A 7,891-nucleotide genomic window follows, 5' to 3' on the forward strand; every position below is an offset into this window, starting at 1 on the left:
ATACCTCAACCAATCACCTTACAAAATAAATATGAATTAAAAAAAATATATATGGTTATGATTTGGAATTTTTTTTCACAATTTTCAATTACAAATGGTGTATAACAGTTTAGTCTTTGTTTATTTTTTGTTGAAGAATTTAGAAAATATATAATGAATAGTCAAATTTAATAGGAGTCATTTATGGGGAGGATCTCTAATATATTAAGATGCACCTCCATGGATGAAAGTTGCTTAACTTGTTTTGCATTGTATGTAAATGAGGCTATGTTACAACATGGAGGATTTATGTTTCATTTTATTGCTTTCACATCAGCAGGGACTGAAACAAGAATCAAATAGGCTTTCTAAGGAAGGTCTCTAGTTGGATTAGGGGATATGGCACATTGAGTAAGTTAGAAATGATGAACACTTCAGTTTTTATCATAGATCTTATGTAGATGAAAATCATTCTCATTTTTAGTTGAGTTTCTAGCAACTATTTATTTTCATATATAATATTGCCATACATATTATGGTACTCGTTTTGGAGCCTTTCAATTGTTTTGTCTTTTGATAGACTCTGGGTAACTTTATCCATGTATTGCCTAGACTATTGCACACCTCCATGGTCAAATGATATACAATTGTTTATTTGTTGGTCAACTCTCTTTAGCCACTGAATGGAACTGGCACATCCTATTGAATATACAATTGGTTGTATATATGCAAAATGAAATTGTGTTTACCATATAGATTAAATTGAGCTTGAAAATAAATAATCAATAATAAATATAACTTTTTATCAGTTCCATAATTTCAATAACTAATAAATATAATAATGATATAAATATATTTATACATTTATACTCAATTTACCATTAATATATAACTACGTACAAATTTCTTATATTATATATGAATGTATATAATATTGCCCAATATTTTCTATAGTTAATTACAAGTATTAACAAGCGCTACATAGTAGCTAGTACCTTAGCTTAAATAAAGCTTAATTAAATTTAAGAAACAATAAAGACATAAAATTTCATTACAAATATAAAACAACTAATAAAATATTGTATTGTTGGAATTCATCACCAAAAATTAAAAAATATGATTAAGTAATATTATTTATATTAACATATATGCACCTTAATATGTGCGTGTTTTTTCTATTTTTATTAATATATATAATTTTTTATAATTAAAATTATTAAAATATGATTTTAATACAATCATAAGTCATCTGAAATTGAAAACCTAGAGAAAAAATTAAAAGTCATGAAAATGGGAACAATAGAAAAAGGAAATAAAACAAAATCAAAAAATTAGTAACTAATAGAAATAAAAGTTACTAAACATCCCATAAAAAGACCTCGACCAATCCCCTTACAAATAAATTAATTTAAATAATAATAAAACTTGAATTTCCAATGTTAAACTATGAATAAACCACATAAATGTTTTGTCAAAAACAAACTAATAGACAACAAAACTGTAAATATAATAATTAAAAAAATATAACTTTTACTTCTTACATTTTATAAAATTTATTTTCATTCATAAATAACAATTAATTTATGACTTTTTTGAGTGCATTTTAATCGTTCTTCTAAAAACAAGTTAAACTATTAATACCTATTAATACTGTGACTTTTGTCAATTTAATTAAACATATTTTTGCAATAATTGCATTTATATTTAATAATAATACAATTTAACTTGAATGATCATTTAAGCCAGCATGAGGTTCCTTTGGAAACCAATTTTTAAACTTTATAACATATACAATTATTAAAGTGTTTCCTTTGGAAACTAATTTTTAAACTTTATAACCATATATAATTATTAAAGTGTTTTTTGTAAACTAATTTTTAAACTTTATAATCATATAATATTATTAAGTAATTTTTGTATTCAATTATGTGATTCATAATGAATTAAGTAAAATAGTTTGGTAGAAATCTTTTGCCAACGCGTTTAGAACCAACAAGTGTGGTTCATCATAAGGACCAAATGATGAACCACACTTGTTGGTTTGAAAAGCATTGGCCAAAAATTTCTCTTGTGTGATTTATACCAAAAAACTTTGCTTATTTATTAAAGTAATAAAAATATAAAAGATAATTTTTTTATATTACCAAAATTTATAAATTTACAATATACAAAATTAATGATTTGTTAAATCATTTTTAAATACAAAAATGTTAATTTATAACAAATCTAAAATTAAAATTAATCTATTTTTATACTAAATCTTAACCCTCTTCCCTCTTCCTAGGTAATAGGTTATACTATAAAAAGGCTTAAACTTCAACCTAAACTTCATGCAAGGGTGTAGACCTAAATGTTATTTGTAATTATATAACTACTTTGTTATAATCTTACACATGACCACCATCATGACATACCTGTAAACAATGTTTAGGTTGTAATGACTTTTTGAGTATGATATAGAGCTAATTTTTTATAAGAGTTTCTCTTCTTGGAATATTAAAAAATATAGTGAAGACTCAAAAACATTTAATAAGAATAATAAAAATAAAAAATTATTATTTATAAACCACTAATAAATTATTTTAGATGACTAAATTTTATTAAGCTCTTAATTTCAATCGAAAGTAGCAATCCTACTATCAAAAATAATAATAGACATTGAAAACGTATTACAGCTTTGTACCATAGATGGAAGGTCATCGCACATGAATGTCATATAAATAGCTAGGTGGCTCACATAGACAAAATAGGATAAAAACAAATGAGAAGATGAGAGGGCGCCAAAACAAAAGGAGATGGAAACTCTTTTTACATGATAAGTCATCACAGAAACTCAGAGACAACATTCTATCAAGTATTATCCATTACGAGCAGGGATTAGGAGGGCCGGAGCAAACTTCCAGTCTAAGCATTATGTCAATACAAGAAATGGACATTGACTTTTATAAACAAATTTGCAGATCCATTTTTAAGGATTTAATTGATACCGATTAATTTATTAATACAAGAAATGGGCATTGATTTTTATATACAAATGGACATTGATTTTCTATACAAATTTGCAGATCTATTTTTAATGTTATCATGACGTTTAAGGATTTAATTGAGAATCCTTTTGCAATACTTGCATTTAACTATAATGATAATACAATTTTAGTTGAATGAATTAACTTCTGATAGACCAAGCAAGTATTGGGTTGCCTTGGAAACTAATTATTGGGTTTTTTGGGAAACCAATTGAGTATTTGGTTTTTTGGAAACCAATTCTTAAACTTTATAAAATTATTGAAGTAATAAAAGTAAGAAAGGGAATATTTTATTATATAACCAAAACTTATAAAAGATGGTATAAATTTATAGTATATAAAATTGTGAGTTTGTTAAATAATTTTTAAGTAAAAAAGTGTTTAAATTTAAAATTATTAGTATTTTTAAAAATTTTAAAAATCTAAAATTAAAATTAAAATATTTCATGTTAAATCTTTATACTCCTTCTATGGAGTTGGTTAAACTTCACTTTGATGGAAGGGGTAGAGTTAAATGTTTTTTTGTAATTATATGTTTTCTCTGTTACAATCTTAATAATGATAATCATGAGATATCAAGTTATTTGTAAATACTATTTAGGTTGTAACAACTTTTTGAGTATGGTGTAATGACATGGAAATAATATTTTTTAAGAATTTCTCTTCCTTGAACAAAAAAAAATATGGTAATGTCTTAAGGCTCGAAAAAATTTAATATGAGTGGTGGGAGTATAAGGTTAATGCTTATAGATCACTAATAAATTATTTTAGATGACTAATTTTTTTTACATACAATGTTTTTATATATCAAACTCTTAAGAATGTAACAACAAAGTCTAGGCCAAAAATCATTAGTACTATAAATGCTTTCCTACTCAAATAAAATAATTTTAATACATATCTATCAAATTATTCTTCAATATCTTTAAACATATTTTTTTAGTAATTCTTTGTCAGGTGGTATGAATGAGTTATGGTTTACGTTTAACTTAGATTTTGTGGGTTTAGTGTAATAGAAAACCACATTATGGCTACCTTGCCGCAAATTCTTTTGACACTAACTAAGAGCACCACTAAATCAAATTCGAAGTTAATGTAATATTGTGACAAACATTTCTAGTAATAAAATTTATTCAAAATAGAAAGGATGCTCTAGTGCTCATATCAAATGTCTCTATTAATCTAATTAAGTCTAAACATACATTCAATTTGTTAGCAATTACATTGGCCCTCAATTGATAACTATGACAACTAATGGCTAGAATCTAGTGGCACATTTCGCTCCCTAAAATAGTCATGTAATTATTGAGGTAAGAGTATTTTTTGAGACATGAGAAGTGGGCCCTATCACATTGTTTGGTGGTAATGAAGACATCAAAATTGAAACTCCCAAGGTCGATGGTGATAAGAGACGCATTTGCCGCATAGCATATACACCACTCTCACTATACTTTTGATGAGAGACAAGGAAAAGGGCTATGTTAAACAAGCACTCAAGTGTACAATTACAAAGAATAATGTTACCAACTTAATAAGAATTGTAACCGAAAAAAGAGAACTCTAGCCAAAAAACCCATATTTCGTGAAAAAAATTGAAAAACGCTCTGAAATTGAAAAGTGGTGATATTGCATCACCCTTTTCTAGGGTTAAAATTTCAACATTTTTCAGTCATGACATTCAAAAGCAAAACCATGATCATGGAAAACCTTAAAATTCCAACAATTTTCAACCATGGCATTAAAGATCAAATAACATGACTCCAAATAACCTTAAAATTCTAACATTTTTCAAACATAGAATTAAAACCGAATATTATGAGTACAAAAAAATTTATAATTTCAACATTTTCCAACCGTTATTTTGCCCGGAAAATCATAGAAATTCTGTTAAGATTTTGATAAAATTTGGTAGGGATTTTTGTAAGTCTAAGTTACAGTTGCTAAAATTTATGATTTTATGTGCCCCATAAGTTTTTGATGATGCTAAATCAATTTCCATCATCAAAAACATGATTCAAACATGACTATTGCAATAATTTTTGAGATATTTTTGCCCGAGTTCCAACCACTTTTTAACTTTATAAATAACGCCTCCCCTCAATATTCTTCTTCATAGAAAAAACCTATATTGATATAAACGAAATAGAGTACCTTGTCCGATGAGATATTTATTATATTGATTTCAACGAGAATTTCTTGTGATGTTCCAGAACAATTAGTGAGTTGTGAAATCGTCTCGTGTGTGACCCTTTTTAACAGCCCTATCGATCCTATTGGATAAACAAATCTCATATCCAGTTCAAGTTGTCAGATTAGCACGCAACACCGTGGCATCAATTATCGACATGGATATAATTTAGGGATAGAATTTGACGGTCATTTGACTTGTTATAGGACAATTTGACTATATATGACGTTTAAAACTTTTGAATGACCGTTTTTTCTGGACGGATTTGGAACCGTGGAAAATGTATTTTTATAGTTAACTTTCTTTTTTTTAACATCAAAACGTCCTTAATACCCATTTTATTTTACAAATATTTTATTTTCTGGCCTACTTTTATGAAAACGTCCTTAATACCCATTTTATTCCGTAAATATTTTATTTTCTGGTTTACGAAGTTCTTTCGATGAACGGTTGTTGGCAACTTGTTGTCTATGATTCAGAGGTTGAGAATTTATTGAATAAGATTTAACAACTAACCTGTAAGATTTTAAAAGTTATTTGTATATTATCGTTTTTTTATATGAAATTTTTTAACATAATTATGAAAATATTTATTAGTAAAAAGTTAATTTATTATGATAACATTATTCTTAAAGAACAAAGTTTTAAACATAATACCAAGCATAAGCACGCAAAACCTTAAAAAAAATTATTATGACCAATAAAATGAAATCTAAATTCCAGGTGTGAATATAAATGAACACTCAAGCCTGAAACCTTTTGAGGTCACATTAATATCATATAAATAAGTGGCTCACATACACAAAATAGGATAAGAACAAATGAGAGGGCAGAACTGCAGTCGGACAAAAACACGAGATAAGAAACTTTCTTTACCAGATAAAGTTATGACAGAAACTCAGACGGCATTCTATCCAGTATTATTATCCATTACAAGGAGGGATCAGGAGGGCCGGAGCAAACTTCCAATCTAAGCAACATACCAATAATCAGCAAACTTCCGATCTAATCAACATACTAATAATCAAAGCAGCGATCACGGGGCTGTCACGTTTGCGGGCACGTTCCCGACACGTTTGCGGGCAGCAGGTCGGGGGTTGGTTCCCGCATTCATGGCGGCGGACAGCAATCTCCGAAGCACCCTTCCGAATGCCCCAGCCTGCTCCCGCAATATTGCACCCGCAATGTTGATCGGTGAGAAGCAGTAATCGGTGCAGCTGCCAGAAGAAAGCGCATTCCAATCATCAGCATAGGACTGTCTCCAATTCTAAATTTCTGCATTCTGACAATATTAAAACACCAACGCAACATTGAAGTTGAAGTAATGACTAATGTGTGTGCCTAAGAAAGGATTTAAGTGCAGGAAATTTGTCAGTCTTGTTATCCTGATCTTTCATACCTGGTGGTGTGTGTGTACTGAAGGGTCGAGGAGAACCAGTAATCCGGGTAACTGCTAGAAGAAACAGCATTCCAATCATCAACATATGGCCGCCTCCAATCCTAAATTTCTGCATTCTCGCAATGATAAAATAACGACACCCCAATCCTCGTAGAACCCAGAAAATGAATTACTCTCTCACACTGTCATCCATATAAATAACAACCGTTGCTGGGCATCGGCACTGATCGAAATTTGAACGCGTCTCAGCATTTGGTCCTCCTTCGATGCTGTACTACGTAGTTGCAATTTTCCAACGCCGGCCTTGGACTTGGAATTTTCCAATGCTGTACTACGTGGTTGAAATTTTCCAACGCCCGCCTTGGACTTGGAATTTTCCAATGCTGTACTACATAGTTGCAATTTTCCAACGCCGGCCTTGGACTTGGAATTTTCCATGCTGTACTACATAGTTGCAATTTTCCAATAGAAATGCAATAAAAGTTGCAGATTTTTTCCGGTTTGAATTGCCCTGTCAATATAGTATTAATATTAATATAACTGTGTTCATTGAACATCACTTATTCCAGCAACTTTCTCTTTAATGAGGAATTTGGTCAGGAAAAGGAAAATGAATCAGTAGTAGTGTTTTTCAAATTTGTATTTTAGGAAATATTAATTCTATATTAGTATAGATTTATTTTAATTACTGATTTATTAAGGGGGGAGATCAAATCTTAAATTCGAAAAAAAAAATTGCACCTCAAGAAATTTAATTCTTTTTAGTGCTTAATAAATATGTGGTTAAAATAAATCTACATTATTTGATATTTATAAAATATTTTGATTTTGAAATAAGTTATGGTTTTTGGGTCATTGGTATTCATAGCCCATGGTACTAGCCCATGATATTGTAACAAAATTTATTTTTAATTTAATAATTTCCATGGTAAAATGGGGTAAATATCCATGATCTTGTTATATTGTAAAGATTACGTTTTAATTTAAAACCGTTATAAAATTAATTAAAATAAAGTATTTATAAAGCCTAAATTAATGAAACTAGGAAAATGTTTTTTTTAGATTTTTATTTTTTAATATAATTTTTATATCTCACAATTCAATTTAAAACTACATAAAAATGATCATCAACCAATTAGAAAAAATTAATTTACATTTTAAAAAATTAAAAATTACTTTTTAATTTCCAAAATGTTGAATTTAATATTTATTTTTTCCAAAGCTTTAATAAACTTCATAGAATCTATTTAAAAATTAATTTACATTTAAAAAAAAAAAATTACTTTTTAATTTTCAAAA

At 28.1% G+C, this 7,891-nt stretch overlaps 1 long non-coding RNA gene across 1 annotated transcript; it reads right to left on the bottom strand.

Annotated features, from left to right (window-relative positions):
* Window positions 1-6,098: 6,098 nt before the first annotated feature.
* LOC149218764 (uncharacterized) lies at window positions 6,099-6,742 on the bottom strand. The gene is made up of 2 exons (XR_016248643.1): window positions 6,593-6,742; window positions 6,099-6,410 (listed from the first exon to the last, which is right to left on the bottom strand). It is a non-coding gene; the product is annotated as an uncharacterized LOC149218764 (long non-coding RNA).
* Window positions 6,743-7,891: the final 1,149 nt, after the last annotated feature.

This window comes from Pinus tabuliformis, chromosome Q (genome assembly GCF_031772625.1).
Source record: "Pinus tabuliformis cultivar Carrire ecotype Pingquan chromosome Q, CPIR1, whole genome shotgun sequence".
Taxonomy (NCBI): Eukaryota; Viridiplantae; Streptophyta; class Pinopsida; order Pinales; family Pinaceae; genus Pinus; species Pinus tabuliformis.